This window comes from Neovison vison, chromosome 7 (assembly GCF_020171115.1).
Source record: "Neovison vison isolate M4711 chromosome 7, ASM_NN_V1, whole genome shotgun sequence".
NCBI lineage: Eukaryota > Metazoa > Chordata > Mammalia > Carnivora > Mustelidae > Neogale > Neogale vison.
In genome coordinates this window covers 182,602,646-182,623,248 of record NC_058097.1, presented here as the reverse complement: position 1 = coordinate 182,623,248, position 20,603 = coordinate 182,602,646, and the positions used below count along the sequence as shown (strand labels likewise).

The 20,603-nt window shown below is 34.9% G+C and overlaps 1 pseudogene; it reads right to left on the bottom strand.

The window, feature by feature from the left end:
• Positions 1-11,883: 11,883 nt before the first annotated feature.
• LOC122913595 lies at positions 11,884-12,581 on the bottom strand (annotated as a pseudogene).
• Between the last annotated feature and the right edge of the window lie 8,022 nt (positions 12,582-20,603).

Genomic DNA, 20,603 nt, shown 5'->3' with positions numbered 1-20,603 from the left:
ATCAGGCTACCTAACTGGGAATATAGGAATGAATCTTCCAAATCAGAGGGGGCTTATGGTAGAGACACCAGTTTAGTACTTCCCCATTTTGTGCATTTATTTTTTTTAAGACATTATTTATTTATTTCACAGAGATCAGAAGTAGGCAGAGAGTCAGGCAGGGGAGCCTGATGTGAGGCTTGACACCAGGACCTGGAGATCATGACCTGAGCAGAAGAGAGAGGGTTAATCCACTGAGCCAACCGGGCACCCCCATTTTGTGCATTGAAATCCATGTCCCTACCTGAGTTTCATAGAAAACTAGCTTCCTATGGGATATTAATGAGTGTTTTGTTAAGAAGTGATCACAACCAAGTTCAATTGGAATATTCAGATTATTAACAATAATAATGAAAGTTAGCAAGTTTCTTTGCAGTGCAAATTCTTAGACTTGTTTTTTTTTAAAACTATGGTATATTGTAAATTTTTCAAGTGAGACATATTTTATAGAGCAGTGCCTCTCAAAGTTTAATTTGCCTATGAATCAATGTGGACCTTTGTTAAAACATGGATTCTAATTATCCTGTAGAAAAAATGTATATATTTATACATATTGACAACACTGTGGACTTGGTCATGATTTATTAAGGTAGTAGTTTTCATAAACATTGTAATCTTTTTTTTAATAAAGATTTTTTAAAAAGATTTTATTTATTTATTTGACACACAGAGAGAGATCACAAGTAGGCAGAGACGCAGGTAGAGAGAGAGGGGGAAGCTGAGCAGAGAGCCCAATGCGATGTGATGCGGGGCTCAATCCCAGGACCCTGAGATCATGACCTGAGCTGAGGGCAGAGGCTTAACCCACTGAGTCACCAAGGCACCCAACACTGTAATCTTTTTTACAGAAGTTCCCTGACTCATGACGGTTCAAGTTAGGATTTTTGACTTTAAGATGGTGCAAAAGGGACATGCATTCACTAGAAATCATACTTCTAACTTTGAATTTTGATATTTTCCCAGGCTAGTGATACAACGTATGATCCTCTCTCCCAACGCAGGGAGTGGCTGCAGGCCTCAGCTTAGAACCAGCTATGAGATCACCAGGGTAAACAACAATACAGTTACAGCTATTCTGCTTTTTATTTTTAGCAGTGTTCAATAAATCACATGAGATACTTGACAGTTGATTATAAAATAGACTGTGTTAGGTGGTTTTGCCCAGCTGGGGGCTAAAGTATGTGTTCCGTACACATTTATGGAGGGCAAGCCTAAGCTATAATGTTTGGTAGGTTAGGTATATTAAATTCATTTTTGACTTATAATATTTACTTAAGATATTCTGACTTATAATACTTTCAATTTATGATGGGTTTATTGGGGAGGTAACCCCACTGTAGATCCAGATCTGTATTCCTGAATTCATACCTTGTTTATTGCCTCTTCTTTTCACCACAGAGAATTAAACCATGTGGCAGAGGCACCAATAAGCTCACCACATCTTTGACACCGGATACAGAGTTAGACCTAATTTTCTAGCCTTTCTTCCAGTTACAAGCGTCCTGGTGACTGAGCTGTCATCAGTGGAAGTGATACATATTTCACTTCTAGATCATGCATCTTAAAGTTCCTCAGCTCCTTTATGCTCTCTTGTTCCCACTGGCTGTCTGAATGCAGAAAATCCAGCAGAGGACTCCAAAAACAAAGGAGATGATGGAGCCCAGGAGCTAGGAAGATGCAGGGTTCTGGAATCACTAATGGAACTGCCCAGGAGATCCAGTGGAATGGGCACACCACATCACCATATTGTTTGATTGTTCTGTGTTAAAACATTGAATTTTGGGCACATTTATTGCAGCTCCCTACACGCCTGATCAATAAAAACGATTTGAAGTTAGGCAATATATTTTATTTTGTTCTGGGTGCACAGTAGAACACTTCTATATGAATTGGCTTTCTATGACAATAATCCAGATTCCTGGTTTTTGTTTGTTTGTTTGTTTGTTGTGACACCAGATAATTAAGCTGGCTTCTGTTCTTGATTACATCTGTTTGATGACTTATTTGAGGATTATTGCCATCAGACTTTTCCATTTCTTTGCCTAACTGTATAGTGGCAACTTAACAGAAAACTAAAATGATACACTATCATAAACTAAGTTTCTTCCACAATGTGGGACAGAACAATGGATTTTTCTTTCTAAATAGTTTTCCAACTTTATATTCACACAGTGAATTATGTTCTATTATATTGTTCACCTAGTTGATTAGACCATCAATACTGCATGTCCAGTCACATTATAGGAGGAAAGAGAAATAAGGAAAAAATACTCTTTCTTACTGATGAATTCATTAACCCTTTTTATAATGTAATTTAATATAGCTTAGTAGGCTTTATAAATAAATTCAACTCAAAAGAAGTCACTTCCATGTAGGGTTACTATATCGTTATTAAATCCAAATATAATGTTACAAAACTCCAGTGTAACTGAAAATGATCCTGAGCTATTGTTCATACTTACATATTTACAAACTATCAAATAGCAAGTATCATTCTAGTCTGTTGGATTAAATTTAACTCTAAATTTAAAACATCATCACAAAACCTCTACCCTTGAATTAAAACAACACTGTAGGATCTCAGATATTAGATATCTACTAATCTTTCTCTAAATTTTCTCCATATAAATTAATGAAATAAATGACATTTTGGAAGTTGTAAATAATTTTAAGATATAAATTTGAACAATTATTTTAATTGGAAACCAACAGAACACCTGGGTGGCTCAGTTGGTTAGCATCTGCCTTTGGCTTAGGTCATGATCCCAGGGTCCTGGGATTGAGTCTTACAACAGGCTCTGCTCAGTGGGAGCGTCCTTCTCCCTCTCCTTCTGCCTGCTGCTCTCCCTGTTTGTGCTCTCTATCAAATAAATAAGTAAAACATTTAAAATGAAAAGAGGAAGCCAAACATTAGTTTATTTTCTCCCACTAGCGTTTAGATAATTACTATTTTAGATTTAAAAGTCTTTGATTTATTTTTTTTCTTAATATAGTCCTAATAACCTAATTCATTGTTTGTTTGACCTACTAGCTAAACTAAATTACATTTTATGGAGGTTGGTAAAATTTTATGTCTTCAGATCCATTTTATTTCTTTATCACCATAAAGATTCTGTAAGGGCACACTTCTACTGCTTTATAGAAGCAGAACAAGTCAAGGTAAGGAAATTGCCCGGTGACAGATAACTAGGGTGTCTGAAAGTCTACAGCAGACTGGAAAATTTTTTTCCAGCTTTTTAGACTAAAAAATTGTATCATATTATTTTTATAAAGCTAAGGGGAAACTCTTCCTTATCATGACAATACACACACACACACACACACACACACACACACACAAATTCAGAACACATGTGACCACATGTACTCCTACTTCTCTGGTTCTTGCCCATAGTTTCTCTTAATAAGATCACTATAGGAGTCTCCTTCCTGAGCAATCTGCTTTAACTGTATCCATCCTTGTCCTCCTGTAATAATTACCTACAAAGTAGCCATGAGGATCATTTAAAACTATAAGTGAATATCTCACCCTTATGCTCAAAATCTTCCATTTTCTCTCATTTCACTCAAGGTGAAATCAGATTCTGTACAGTGGCCTAGAAAGCCTTGTCCATTCTGTGTGCCGCCCTTTATCTCTCTAACTTCTTTTCACCAGCTCAACCCATTCACCTTCTCTCACAAGTGCTCCATTGCTATCTATGCAGCATACCATCTATCCTCCTGCATCAGAGATATTTCACTGGTTTGCAAGGTTTTGTTTCAGGCTTGAACCCGTGTCCCCCACATATCTGCACTTTGATCACTTCCATATAGTCTTTGACCAAATATCTCCTTCTTAGCGAGACCCAATCATACTGAACACCTTAATGAAAATTATAGCTGCACCCAGGTGACCCTCCAGATCACCATTACCTTTCCACTTCATTTTTATTGTTTTAATTAACAAGTTTATGGAGATATAATGAAAAACCATAAAATTTTTCCACTACAGTTTATAATTCAGAATTTTTAGTATATTTACAGATGTGTGCATAACAACAATTTAATTTTAAAACATTGTCATAACCCAAGAAGAAGTCTTGGGTCCACTTCCAGACCCAACTCCAACCCTATACACTATATTAAAAAAAATTGTTTAAATTTTGTATCCTTTTGCATGTGGGTGAGAGAGAGTGGGGGGAGGGGCAGTGGGAGAGGGAGAAAGAGAATCTCAAGTAGGCTCCACACTCAGTGCAGAGCCTGACATGAGGCTGGATCTCACCACCCTGAGATCATGACCTGAGTCCAAATCAAGAGTCAGATGCATAGCCAACTGAGACACCCAGGAGTCCCTATACATTTTTTTTAATCTATTCAAAAATTGATGGAATTTGGGTTGTTTCCACTTGTTAGCTATCACAAACAATGACATAATGAACATTAATATATAAGTTTTTGTGTGGACATATACATTCATTTTTCTCATACTCCAACATCATCCATCACCTTTTTACATGGCATAAATGTACTATCATCTTCTATTTATTTATTTATTTATTTATTTATTTATTTATTTTATTTATTTATCTTCTATTTATTTATTCTATTTATTTATTATATAAGTCAATTATCTGTTGACTTTCACCAACTGCTAGAATCTAAATTCAAGAATTTCTGTTGCTTCTTCTCAGAGTGCCTAGAATAGCTCTCAGAATATGGCAAAAACCCAAAATGTTTGTTGAATGAATAAAGCAATGTTCACGTGTACTCATGTAGTTGTATATTTCTGTTTCTAGGTAGGACATTTTTAAGTAGCATATTTCTTCATGCTTCCACATTTTCATCAAATATGTATTTGACCTCTTCTGCACTATAGGAACCATTTTAGGATTGATGTATATAAAAATGGGTGGGCTAGAACATTATGTTCAAAAAGTTCACAAATTGGATAATGAAGACACATGTAAGGAAATAATGGCCAAGTGATAAAAAGGAGCTGCGATAGGTGGAACAGACCTTCAGAGATGTCCACACACTAATCCCCAGCACTTGTGAATATGGTTTGCTACATGGATACAGTGAGTTAAGGTTACATGTGGAGTTAAGGTTGTTATCCAGCTGAGGTTAAAATAAGGAGAGTATCCTGAGTTATATAGGTCGACCAATGTAATTACAAGGGTTCTTTGTAAGTAAGAGAGGCAGAAGAGTCTGAGTGAGAATGGAAGACAGCTGATGGAAACAGAGCATCAGAATGATGTGATCTATAAGGATTCAATCTGCCATTGCTGGCTTGAAGATGGAAGAACAAAAGATGACAGGCAGCCTCTAGAAGCTGGTAAAGAAAGAATAGGATTCTCCTCTAGAGCCTCCAGAGAGGAATGTAGTCATGCTGGTCCCTTCGTTTAAGCCTGGGATGATCCATTTCAGACTTCTGACCTACAGAGCTGTCAGATAATATATTTGCATTGCTTTAAGTTATTAAGTTTGTGGTACAGCAGCAATAGGAAACTAATAGAAGAATCCTATGTCCTAGCTAGATAGAAAGAGAAGGGGAAGGGCCAAATCCCCATTTTGTTTATCGAGCTCTTGCTCTTGTGTATACTATACCCAGCCCAAAATAAATTTTCAAAGAAGTAGGAGTCATGGTCTCTGCTCTTGAGGAAAAAAGTTTACAAACTAGTCAGATTTTCCAATGGGAAAACACGACCATATGGCAGAGATGTTAGAAGCACAAAATTGTGCCAAAAGGATAATCAACCATCATTTACATGGCCAGCCATCCCAGAGAACTGGCAAGCAAGGAGCGTCAGTGTAGCAGCTGTTGCCATGGCCCCAAATCCTATGATAGTGACTGAAAAAAGAAACAAAACAAATGAGCAAATAGAAACCCTCTGAGATACTGAACTTGTAAAATTGAGAGGCAGCATGGTGTAATCAAAGGGAGCATGGAGCTACCTTAGACCATCTGGATACTGATCTCAACTCTACTCCACAATAGACTTGTGACCTTGGGCAAGTTACCCAAGCATCATCTTTTTCCTTATCTCTAAAATGAAGTTGAACCCTTCTAGCTATTCTCTGGGAATTGGCTGAGATCACTTTCAAAGGAAGTCAAATATCCTTTCTTTACTAATTTTTTTTATATAGAAGATGTATTCAAGGACAATTTTAGTATCAAAGAAATGTTTATGTGTACAATTTACTTAACAATATTCAAAAATATTTATTGCCTACCTACTTTATACCAGGCTGTTTCACCAATTTATAAATATATGTATTTATACCTACCCATATATACACATCAGCATACCATACAATTTATCTAGAGAATATGTACATCTATGTTAAAAATATATAGAGAGAATATATATGGAGAGAATATATTTAACAAAGTGCCATAAGAGTTTTATAACTAAGCCAATGCATTTTGAAGGTTCACAGAACTGGAGGAATGAACTAAATTTTGACATGGCCACAGTATTGGTTAAGGTTCCCAAGAGATAATGAATACTGTTATGCTGAAAATAAAAAATAAATTAAAAAAAAAAGGTTCCCAAGAGAAACAGTGCCAATAGGAGACTATGCATACATATGTATATGTGTGTGTGTGTGTGTGTATGTATGTATACATATACATTATATATACATATATTTATGTTATATTATTATGATATGTATGTATATTATGATATTATTATGATATTATGTATTCATACATACACATATATATATATATATATGTGTGTATATAATGTGTGTTGTGTGTATACATTTCATCTCAAATGATTATGGACAGTGAGAAGTCCCAAGATCCATAGTGAGCCAGGTAGACATCCAGGAAAACCAATGATGTAAACCCAGTCTGAGTTCAAAAGCCTGAGAACCAGGAGAGCTAATGATATTAAGTTCAAATCCAAAAGCAGTAAGGCTAAAGATCCAATAAAAACTTATGTTTTAATTTGAGTCCAAAGGCAGGAAAAGACCAATGTCCCGGTTCAAGGCAGGTCGGGCAAGAAAATTCTCTCTTATTTGGAAGTCCATTAGTGACCAAAAGCTATTAATTTCATGGAACTATCTAGTGATCTCAAGAATACATAGGCAAGAACTATTCATGGTACAATAATCCTCTTCCATATTGACCCAAACTCTGGTGGCTAGTTATCCATAATGGTGAGAAACATTTGTTTTATCAGGTGGACCAGATGAGGGGACTGGGGAAGAGTGGATAGAGATATAGTACCTAAACAGTCTATGTCAAAACCACAAGTAGCTTTATGAGTGGACATTTTTCCAAAGAAGATATACAAATGGCCAACAGACACATGAAAAGATGCTCAACATCTCTCACCAGCAAGGAAATGCAAATCGAAACTACAATGAGATTTCTGCTCACATCAGTCAGAATGGCTAAAATTAACAACACAGGAAACAACAGGTGTTGGCAAAGAAGCAGAGAAAGGGGAAGCCTCTTACATTGTTGGTGGAAATGTAAACTGATGCATCCACTCTGGAAAACAGTATGGAGGTTCCTCAAAGAGTTAAAAATAGAACTACCCTATGATCCAGCAACTGTACTATTAGGTATTTACCCAAAGGATACAAAAATAGTGAATTGAAGGGATACATACACCCTAATGTTTATAGCAGCTTTATCAACAATAGCCAAATTATGGGAAGAGCCCAAATGCCCATCAACAGAAGAATGGATAAAGAAGATGTGCTGTGTGTATATTTGAGTAATTTATGGAATATTAATCAGCCAACAATAAGAATGAAATGTTGCCATTTGCAATGAAGTGGATGGAGCTGGAGAGTATTAGGGTGAGAGAAGTCAGTCAAAGAAAGACAAATACCATATGATTTTACTCATATGTGGAATTTAAGAAACAAGCCAGATGAACATGGAGGAAAAAAAAAGAACACATGACAGAGTGTTTAATAATGTTCTTTAAAGAATAATGATCCTTATGCTTCCAATCAGAATAAAACACAAGTATGGAGGAGCCTTTGAGATATGAATAGTTTAAGTACTTGTTATTATTTTACTTAGTTCCTATAAAAAATATGTTCTTTTTTACTTATTGCTCTAGCCAAAGTACACAAATAGCTATGGAGTTACATTTTAAATTTTTTATTCAGAAGATAAGAGAACATATGCTATAATTGAGTGATACTTTAAGCCTTATTAAACTCTATTTAAATTCCATTAAAAGAAGGCAATAAGGGCTAACCTATTTTTATTCATTCATGTTGTCAACAATGACTGTCATAATTTCAAAAAAAATGATTTTACCAGAAAAGTACTAAAAAAGCACACGATGCACATATCCGTGCAGAGATACAGTAAGTGCTTATTTATTTTAAAGGGTATTTATTTTTTTCCTAAAGAATATTTTGGTCCTTGTAAGAGTCGTTAAAGTGTTTGATGACCTGCAGTTCTGATTATGCAATATTCTCATTCTTTCTCCTTTAGAAGGACATCATTTACAACTTAAAACGTTTTTAAAGCTACATGTGGGGGTTTTTATGTTTAATGTGTCCTTTTTCCCCCAAGTTTTTATTTAAATTCCAGTTAGCTAACGTACGATGTAATATTAGTTTCAGGTGTAGAATTTAGTCCTTCATCACTTGTATACAACAACCAGTGCTCATCACAAGTGCCCTCCTTAACCCCCATTACCTATGTAACCCATCCCACCACCCACACATCCAGTAACCCTGTTTGTTCTCTTTGAAGTTTGCCTTTTAAAAAAGATATTATTTTATTTAATAATCACAAAAGTCCTACTGATTAAATATATTGCCATATTGCAAAGTAATAGACTTATATGAGTTTAAGTACCTGGTGATGGAAAAAGGAATGCAAACTCAGATCTGCCTTATAAATCTATAGCCTTAAAAATTCACTCTAAGTTTTTAAGCGATGTAACTTTTGAAAGTCTTTGTTTCTCATCAGCAAAACTGGAATAATAATGGACTTGTAGGTGTGTGTCTGTGTATGTATGTGTGGGAGTCTAAAAATACACAATTAGATAAAGTAGTTTATGAAACCCCACAGTACAGTCTCAGGCACAGACTAGGTACCCACCGCACTAGGATCTCCTCGGAGAATCTTGAACACACACTACCCATTTGGGTCTTATATATTTTTATCTGCAGAAATACAGCACTTTGCTGTGCTGAAATGAAGAGTACTTGCTATAATGTATATGGAATTCCTGATGATACATAATGTGTGTGTGTGTGCATGCGTGTGTGTATATACACATATGTACTATACATATGTATAATCCATGTGACAGCCTTTATTAAAATCCTTTATGGTTTTCAGTTTCAAAGCACTTTGAAAGTGTTTAGTAGTAGTATAATTAATTGTTTTGTACTTTTTTTTTCTAAATAAGCATTAAATATTGAGCTGATAGATTCTAAGCTAGCTTTCCTGCTTCTTTAAAAATGGCACTTCTGTCTGAGGGGTTTGAAGTGGCGGGGGGGTGGGAGGTTGGGGTACCAGGTGGTGGGTATTATAGAGGGCACGGCTTGCATGGAGCACTGGGTATGGTGAAAAAATAATGAATACTGTTTTTCTGAAAATAAATAAATTGGAAAAAAAATGGCACTTCTGGGATGTAGTTTTTTTAATGAAAAGAAATGATGATGATGATGATGATGGTACCTCCATTCCTTTCTAGAAGTAAAGGGCTGCACCAGTGACTCCAGTACATGTGATTCACAAGTAGTGTCTCCAACTTTGTTCAGGAGAAGTTGAGTTGGGGGAAATCGGAGGGGGAGACAAACTGTGAGAGAATCTGGACTCTGAGAAACAAACTGAGGGTTTTGGAGGGGATGGGGGTGGGGGTTGGATGAACCCAGTGGTAGGTGTTAAGGAGGGCACCTATTGCATGGAGCACTGGGTGTGGTGCATAAACAATGAATTCTGGAACACTGAAATAAAATTTTATAAAAGAAGTGTATTAAAGGGGATGCCTGGGTGGCTCAGTGGGTTAAAGCCTCTGCCTTTGGCTCAGGTCATGATCCCAGGGTCCTGGGATCGAGCCCCTCATTGGGCTCTCTGCTCGGCAGGGAGCCTGCTTCCCCCCTCTCTCTGCCTGCCCCTCTGCCTACTTGTGATATCTGTCAAATAAATAAATAAAATCTTAAAAAAAAAGAAGTATATTAAAAAAAGAAAAATAGCATCCTTGTTGCTATAAAAATATTAAAGCAGAATTGTCAGTCACAGTAAAATGGAGGCATTTTTTGCTTTGGTTTTTAAGTTAGTGGTAGGGATTTTAAAATCTTTATTATCAAAGACAATAACTTCAGAGTTATAAGATATTATCAACCTGATTCCAATCCAGACACCATTCAACATTGAATCTTTTAAAAAATAAGGTTTTTTGTTTTTTCTTATGAATATTGGGTCCTATGTTGACATAGACAAATCAGGCTTACCTAATAACAAGTGGGAGCTCAAATATTGGAGTCAATGATTAGATTTTTAAAAAGAGTATCAAGTGGTAAGTGCTACAAATAAACATAAATGATGGATATTCATTAAAGTAAAATAATCAATTGGTTTAGATTAGGGATTTTGGATCTTCAGAAAAGACATTAATAAGGTCAAAGAATTTTTTGAGATATACAAGAGATAAACACGAGAATAATTCCTATCTAAAGAGTATGTTTGCATTGTCTTAGCATAAATTGCTAAGGAAAAACATTACAGAGCTGCTTTATGCTTTAAGTAGAATAACCTCTTAGATATTAAGCAAAGCTTTGGCTCTTAACTTATGAAAGAATTATTAAAGCCCCAAACTAAAAGAACTCCAAGAGTCCATTAGAATCCAGGCAAATTGGCATTTTAAGATTTCTGCTGTCATTCTCCAATAGTGACAATTTAAAAATCGATCACCACTTATTTGTTCTTCTTAACATTTCATATACACTGAACTTAGCAAACTCATTGCCAAATAGTTCTCTTTAAGCTAACTTCCTTTTCCCAAGCATATATGAAAGTATGCCACCCATTAAAAAGAACACAAAAGCTAACTGTAAGCACTCATAAATTATCAAAACATGGACACTTGTAAAACCTTAAAAGAGGGTAATAAATAAAACACGGCTAGCATCCCAGATGCACCTGATGTCCTGGCCTTACATCATTCACTACCTCTCCTTCTTCCTATAGGTATTTAATGTCCTAAATGTTAACACTGTAGATTAACTTACCAGTTTTAAGTGAAGGATTACATAGAGAAGGATTTATAGAAGGATTCTTAGATAGATAGATGATAGATTTTACATTATGTGTATTTATTTATATATGTCATTTATATTTATGCCCACATTTTTCCTTATTTATCCTACAGAAACACTATCTTGGTGTACAATTCTTCCACAATTAAGTTTTCTGTTATCCTTTTCTCTCAAGCACACACAAAAAGTCTATTTTGGGGGATATGCTAGGTTCGAATATAGTAGATGATTTCAAAATGTCCTACGAAGTATTGGTAGTAATTTTTTGAGTAATTTCACTAGCCCATAGTAGGCAAATAATCAGCTATAGAATATTTAGGTACTCCTTTTAACTTTAAACTAGTTTAAGTAGTATGACATAAAGTAGCAAAGTGAAAACATTAGCGTAGTAATATTGATAAATAACTGTGTTTACTCCATAACCGTTATGTATACACACTTTGCATTGAGTACAACTAAGTCTCAGGGCCACGGTCTGATGTTTCAAATCAATGGAGGTATTCTAGGGTTATCTGCCAGCTGTGGATCTTTTTCAATTGGTGTAAATTTTGTTCAGATGCAACACTTTCAGGTGCTTATTTTTACTTTTGAATTACATTAGCTGTATAGTGACTATGTATTGGAATTTACTTCTAGTTTCTGTTTGTTTGCTTCTTTTGTTTGTTCTCTGCTGATGTCCAAAGCATTTTTCACAGACCTGGGTGCTTTTCTGCCACCTGAAATTACTTCTATTTTGGGCATGTAAATCACTAAACACCCTCTTGTCTAAGATTTTCTAGCCCAGCTACTTTAAGGTTTGACTTCTATAGGAAGTACAAGCTGAAATGACTTTCCTTTGGCTATTATTCCCCTATAAGTTGACTGCACATTGATATCAATTACCTATCCCTATAGACAGCAAGATCCAGGATGATCTGGTTACGTCTTTTATCATCTTTCACAAAGAAGTCAAGTTTGGGTTCATTTATTCTCAGGGCTATTCCATCTTCTCTGTTCAAAGTTCAGGTAGTTTCCTTTCTTCTTTGCAGCACTTAATTTTCTTGGTCTTTCCATTATTTTTTCCATCTGTCTAAGAGTTTTCAGTGTAGATTCAGGAGTAAACTTAGGTTATACCAGATCGCTAGGTCTTCTTTGCTTTCATCTGACTTCTGATGATTGAGTTCTGTTTCTTGTATTTCTAGCATCTGGTGGTCTTTGTTCTCTAAAGATGATAGAATAGCAGTTATATCTGTGTACCAATGTCTGGCAAAGCCTAGGTAACTTTTCTTGTCTGTTTTTATGCTATTTTTGAAGTTTCCTCTGAGCCACATGTTTCTGTCTTTGGCACATTTGAGACAATATGTTTTTTCTGCCTAATTACTGACTAATTCTGCAATTCTTGAATCCCTTCTGAACTCGCTTTCTTTATCAGCCCACACTTTAACTGTTGAAGGATTGGCACCACCAACTGCCTGTTTCATTCAAAGTCAGCTCTCAGGTTACCCATGCCAAAGAGCTCCTTCAGAAGAGGCTGTGCTGTGGGCTTTCCTGTTGTTCAGCTCTCCGGGGACATTTACAGTCAAGTTAAATTTTGTCAAACCTTCAGATCCTTCCACATTTTCCATTTTTTTTTCAGGGTTGTTAAAAGCTAAATTGAAATAATTACATTTCTTGAATTTGCTAACATTTAAAATTTTCTCAATGGTATTATTTTGAAGGTATGTAATTTTTAAATGGCCATTATGAGCCCTATTTCTTGATGATACAAGGAGAGTTCCTCGACAGGGGAGAGGAGAATTACACAGAAGATATGTTTGGCTTTCTGGCTTTCTGTCTAATAAGATCTGTGATCCAGTCTATGGCACCTTTCTTGTTTGTGGGCTTGGTAATCTTGACTGAGCCCTCAAAGACATATTGGTAATAATTTATACTTTAACCTTTAATATCGAAGAGTTCTGTTTGTGCCACATCCTTGCCAGCACTTTGTATGATCAGTCCTTTTTTTGGTTTGTTTTAATTTTAGCATTCTCGTGGGTGTGCAGTGGTATATCACTGTAATTTAAATTTATACTTCCTTTGAGCTGTCCTACTTCGATGATGACTGATATTGATCCCCTTCCCTATAATTATTGGAAATCCGAATGTCTTTTTTTTTTTTGTCTAGTATCGGTTCAAGTCTCTTCGCTAATTGTTCTGTTACCTCCTCCCGCAACACTAGCTCATAGGGATTCTTTACCAAGTTAGGGTATGAGTTCATCGACAACTACATGTGTAGCAAATGATTTTTCCTACTTTGTTGATTTAAGTATTGTCTTGTGAAAATTTTTAAGCACTTAGGTGAAAATTTGCAAAAAGAGCATAATGAACCTATGTCTATCATTATCCCAAGAATTATTGTTCCATGGACAATCTCGTTTCATCTCTATCATCCACTTTCACACAAAATTAGATCATTTTGTAGTAGAAATTCCAAGATATATATTTATATATATTTTTTACTTGTAAAAAAGCATCAGCTTCCATTTCTAAAAGAATAGAACTAATTTCCAAAATGTAACTAAAACATCCTTATTAGATAAAAGGTATCTAGTGGACAAGATTACTTTATACAGTCTTATTTGTTACTCTTTCCCACTATGAACAGTGCCTTCTTTCTCTTGTTAAATTATTTCCATTCTTTAGGAGTTAAAATTTTTCCTATAAAATTCTTTAAAAATATTACTTATTTTCCTTTTGTATTTGAATTTAAAATCAATCTGGGCTTGAAATTAGGTGCTTAGTGTTGGTTCTAATATGATTTCACTATTGTCCTTAACAGGAAGAAAAAGTACAGGCACAAAGAGACAGAGGGATGTGCATACACAGAAGAAAGACCATGTGAGTACAGAGCGAGAAGGTGGGCACATCAAGGACAGAGGCCTTAGGAAACACCAAACCTGCCAAAACCTTGATCTTGGACTCCCAGCCTTCAGAACTATGGGAAATTAAATTTCTGTTGTTTCAGACATCCTGTCTCTGGTACTTTGTTATGGCAGCCCTAGCAAATTAATATAAGAAATTCAAGAAACTACAACACAGTGATCTCTGGTCACGTGGAAACAATTGTGTGATTTTCAAGAGGGCATCCCGATGTTTCCATCAAAATATAACGTGTGATAAATATGAAATGCATAATCCTGCAAATAACCATATTTGCTTCTCTTCTACTTTTCTCTTATTCTGTGAGCACCTCTTTTTAGTATAACCTAAATTTGAATCTGTTGGCAGAAGAGTCTGGGTAGTATAGTTTCTAGCACCTATGATTCTGATGAGTACAAAAAGGGAAGTTCAACAAACAAGAGCAAATTATTATGGAGAGCAAAATAAGCAGAGGTGCCCTCTCCTGCAATCATCCATACTGGGTCTAACTGTAATTAACTCTTGAACAATACAAGAACCGTATTGTGCTTTTATCAAACCTTATGTAACTGTCTCTTGTATTAGATGTACTCACTTTCCTTCCGCAAAAAGAAGCATAAACATGATTGGTCACTATATTCATTTTTTGATACTAATTTATTTTAATTCACTTATAATTCCCTTCAGATATATTCAAATTAGATAAATATTTCCAAATTCTATTTTCTATTAGGAAGTATTAGACCAGTGCATCCTCAGGGAACGTAGGACAAATTACACCAGTGATCCACTTGAGAGCAGTGGGAAGCTTCAGAGATAACTAAAGGGCTTAAGACATGGAATGGAAAGAATATCAGAAACTCAGAATCTGAGAGAGGTGAACAGTTTGCAACAACTTCTATCCTTAGGACACTTGTTGGTTCTGGGCTTGGACAAAATTCCCAGAACTGTATGCAAAACCTGAAGAAAATTCCCAGGGAATTATGAGGACAGAGATACCTGGAGAGGTTTTGTTTGTTTGTTTGTTTGTTTGTGTTTCATTTTTGTTTTTAATAAATCTGGAGTAGTTTCAATGATGTAACAGATTTCCAGTTTAGGATACTTATTCAATGTAAATGAAATTTGCTGATTTAGAATTTAGGATCGATTAGAAAGAAGAATCCTGATGAATACATCAGACTTGGTTGGAAACCCTAGAATGCCAGAGCAACACAGAGGCAAACTGAGTGAACTGAGCCTAACCAGAGCTACACCCTAATGTGACTTAGCATAGCTCCTTCTTGAACTGTCCACTACTACAGTTTGCTAGTGGCCAGTAAGATGAATTCTTTTTAGAGAAGTTAAATCATCTGAAGTGACTATCCTGTCCACACTCAATATCTGGAATTCCTTTAAGAATTATTACATATAAATAGAACAAAACAAAAAGCATCCGGATCAAAAGTGGAAATGAACAACATCAACAAAAAATCAAAACAGAAGGGAAAATAGAAAGTCCCTACAAATGGTCCAGATACTGAAAGAACTGACAAGGACTTTAGGCATTTATGATTCTTATGTTCAAGAAATAGAGAAAAACAAGGAGAAAAGTGATGATAATTGAAGAATCCTACAAGAGGAGTAGAATCTATAAAATTAAAAAAAAACAGGAATGCAAGAAAGTGAGAAGTTATCTGATGGGTTAGACAGAGCAAAATTTATTACAGGCTGCCACTGAGTCCGGTTTATAGTCAACACACAGATAAATTACTAAAGCCATTGACGGCTGCTCAAGCTAACAATGAATCCAGACTATCTGATAAGTGTACATATATTGATTAATTTGGTCCAATTCAATGTGATGTCTCTTATCATTAATATAAACCCTTAAAGTTTATTCAGTCAATCCCTAAATACATTCTCCAGCTTTCTCTCTCTCCCTTTCTATGTGTGTGTGTGTGTGTGTGTGTGAGAGAGAGAGAGAGAGAAAGAGAGAGAGAGAGAGATACGCACACACAATCTTTCCATTCTTTCAGTGTGCATTCTGTATTCACCTAATCCAGAATTTCTTCTTATCTGCATGAGGGATTCTGATTGCTGTTATCTGACCCTAGTTATGTGTCTGGATTTGGTTGTGGATCTTATGAAAAAGAGTATTCTCTTGAAAAGTTTCTGCCTCTGACAAAAACATGATAGTCTCTAAACTCAAAGACATAATGAAAAGCTGCCCAGCTAGTAAGGATGTCTCAAAGTATTTATGAGCTCATGAATTTTCATTAATCTTCATTCACTGAAATATCCCAATTACAATCTACTGAATTCCACTCTCACTTTTACATATCATTCTTAATGAAGTCATGAATTTAACTTATGTTTTAACTTAAGCAACAGAACCATTTGCTTATGGCTTATAGATAACTGACACTTTCTATAAGATAAACAGTTATTTTAGAGGAATTTGCTGATTCTCTAATGGGGATGGAGCCAAGATTTTTAAGTTCTAAAATTATTTTATACCTGCAATATCTTTAGAGAAGTCAGAGGCAGCCATTCAGTCAGCTGTCATTTGGTCTCATTTCTATCTTAAAATTCTGTTATGTCAGCACCTTGGTCTCCCAAACTTCATCTTCAGTAGGTATGCCAATGCCATTCTAAACAACTGTGTGTCATTACTTTGTATCCATTGTATAGTAGTGACTATTAGTATCACATGTTCTCCTTAATATAAAACTAATCTCAGATCCCCATTATTAAGAATATATTTTCTAAAACCATTTATAGCAAATATAATATCAGTCTTTAATCAATCAGGAAAACAGAAACAACTATATGCTTTAGAGGAGTGAATGGAGTGAATTAAAGACTTAAAAAAACCTTTGGAAAATGTGACTGAGCAAAGGTTACTAGAGCTATTACTAGAGCTCATGAAATTAGTAAGTACAGAAAATTCAGGATATTGCCTTTTTTTAAATTTAAGGTCATTAATATAAATGTTCAAAATAAATCAAGAAAGGATAAATTACAAAGGACAAAATAGGGAAAGAAAACTAAGCTTCGGCTAAAGGTGAACTAGTGGTAGTCCAAAGTGCTTACCAAAATAATTATTCAAACAACAAACTAAAAATGAAAAACCTTAAATGTCACTGTACAGTTACTGACAGAACAATGTGATTAAACATCACCAAAGGACATAAGTTCCTTTAACATTGGATACAAGATTTTTAACTATTTCTAACAGTTGAGTACATCAGGAAACACAATGGTAATTTCAGTCAGAGAGGTATACTTTCTTGGCCATCAGATGTCCACAAAGACACTTAGGGGAATTAATTAATCATCACCTGATTTAATTGAGAATCCCATTTTAATGCTTTATAGCAGGTATCTATGATGTCAAATAAAAGTACTCAGAGAGAATATGAAGGAAAAATATGTACCATAAGATAAACAGGGATCATAATAATAAAGAGAAACACTTTATAATGATAAATGGGTCAATTTACAAAGAATATTTAATGATTTTAAATGCGTATGCATCTAGTAACAAAGTTCCAAAACATATGAAGCGAAACTGAGAAAACTATAAGGAGAAAGAGAACCACAGTTGGCAATTTTAACATTTTCTTCCATTGAATGAAAGAGCAAATAGCAAGTCTACAGACCATTTGTAAGAATATACAATACTTGAAAAATTCTACCAAGAAACTTGAGGCAACTGATACTTAAAAATGGCATAATAACTTATCTTTTCAAGTGCATATGAACATTCAACAGGATAGATAATATTGTGAGCCATAAAAAAAGTTTAAAAATATTGAAGTGCTTAAAATAACACAAAGCATACACTACAAGTACAACTTTGATAACAAAACCACACAGAAAGTATAAAAGAGGGACGCCTGGGTGGCGCAGTTGGTTGGACGACTGCCTCCGGCTCAGGGCGTGATCCTGGAGTCCCGGGATCGAGTCCCACATCAGGCTCCCAGCTCCATGGGGAGTCTGCTTCGCTCTCTGACCTTCTCCTCGCTCATTCTCTCTCTCACTGTCTCTCTCTCTCAAATAAATAAAATAAAATCTTTAAAAAAAAAAAAAGAAAGTATAAAAGAAAGCTGAAGACCAATATTTCTCAAGAAAATAGACACAAAATTCTTTTGTAAAAGTGTAATTATTTATATATAAAAATAAATATCTCATGACTAATAGTGGTGTAATCCTGAGATGCAAAATTGACTTTAAATCCACATATCAATCTGTGTAGTTTATTATATCAAAAATATAAATGAGTACAGGATTTTCAAAAGATGAGAAAATATTTTTGACAAAATGATTGATGACTCAGTATTAAGATGTCTATGATTCCAAAACTGATCTATAGACATAATGTAACTCTTATTAACACTTGTTACATAATACACACACACATATATACACACATACACACACATTGCAAAAACTTTGTACTAGCTGAACAGGGAGTATACATGAAATCCCTGTACCTTCCTCTCCATTTTGTTGTTATTTAAAAAAAATTGTCTCGTGAGATTAAGAGTCACTTATGGTTTGTCTCCCTCCCTATCCCATCTTGTTTCATGGATTCTTCTCCTACCCACTTAAGCCCCCGTGTTGCATCACCACTTCCTCATATCAGGGAGATCATATGATAGTTGTCTTTCTCCGCTTGACTTATTTCACTAAGCATGATACGCTCTAGTTCCATCCATGTTGTCGCAAATGGCAAACTGCGGGTTGCTGGGGGGAGGGGGGTTGGGAGAAGGGGGGTGGGGTTATGGACATTGGGGATGGTATGTGCTTTTGGGTAAATTGGAAGGGGAGGTGAACCATGAGAGACTATGGACTCTGAAAAACAATCTGAGGGGTTTGAAGTGGCGGGGGGGTGGGAGGTTGGGGTACCAGGTGGTGGGTATTATAGAGGGCACAGCTTGCATGGAGCACTGGGTGTGGTGAAAAAATAATGAATACTGTTTTTCTGAAAATAAATAAATTGGGAAAAAAATTGTCTTAAACAAAACCCCTCTGTAATAGCAAAACAAATTTGCAAAGAAAGCAGATGCAAATAACTTAAAACTACTGTATTTCAAGATTTACTAAGAGCTAAAGTAGTAAAGTGAGTTTTTTTTTTAATATAGTGTGATAATTGCCTAGAGATGGATATATAGGTCAGTGGAATAGATTTTGAAGTTTCTAGAGATCAACTCACAGTTATATACTAAATTGATTTCTGGCAAACATTTCAAGGAATTCAATGGGGAGAGGATAGTTTTTTGTTTGTTGTTGTTATTGTCTGTGAACAAACAGTGCTATAGAAAGAACAGTGGAGAAGGTGTTATTTGAGGTAAAGGTTGATATATTGAATAATAGAAAAGAATGGAGAGTCCAGAGGGAGAGTTCTACACACAGAAGACCCATAAACAATAGTGCCAAGGTAACTCAGACCAAATTATATTATGTTATATTATATTATATTATATTAGTATGGTATAGTATATACAGAAACTAACATAAATGGATTGTGAACCTAAATGTCAAAAAGTACAGTGATATGATTTTTGCAAAAAAATATATGAAAAGAATTCTATAAATTTGACATTGGCAAAGACCTATGTCAAACATAAACACAACAAACATAAAAATAATGAAAATAAAAATAATTTGGACTTCATCAAAATATAACTGTGGTCTTTATAGGATGTGATGAATAAAGTATCATTAGTAAAATGTTATTAATAAAATTAAAAAGGCAAACCACAAAAAATGCATATGCATATGTGAGAGATACATGACAAAGACACATCCATAATATGTAAGTAAAGATCTTTTAACTTAATAATAAGAAGAAAATAATAAAGGATTACAGGATTTTAAAATATAAGAATATCAAGAAGTTCATGAGAAGATGCTAAATATCATTAATCATCAAGGAGATGGTGATTAAAACCCCAAAAATATAAGACTACTTACATAAAAGAAAAGATAAACATTTTTTAAAGTTGTAAATATTAAATTTAGGCAAGAAGATTGAACAACTAGAACTTTTATTCATTGTTGTTGGGAGTATATAATTGTACAGTCATTTTGTTTCAAAGTTTACCAGTTTCCTTTGTTAATTATACCTTTATCAGAAACTCAACAATTTCACTCCCAGGTATACTCAAAGAGAAAAGAAAAAAATAATAGGTGCATAAAAAGACTTGTTCATGAATGTTCATGTCAGCTTTATTCTTAATAGATTTAAACTGAAGGTACTCAACATCTACCAAAAAGTAAATGGGTAAGCAAATCAACAGGTACATTCCTACAGTGTATACTATCCAGCAACAAAAGAGATAAGCCACTAATTACACAAAAGGAGTTGCTGAATGAAAGAAATGAGACATAAAATATATGTGTTGTAGGATTATATTTATATGGGAATCAGCATAAAGCAAGATTAATCTTTGTCAATAGAAATCAGAATG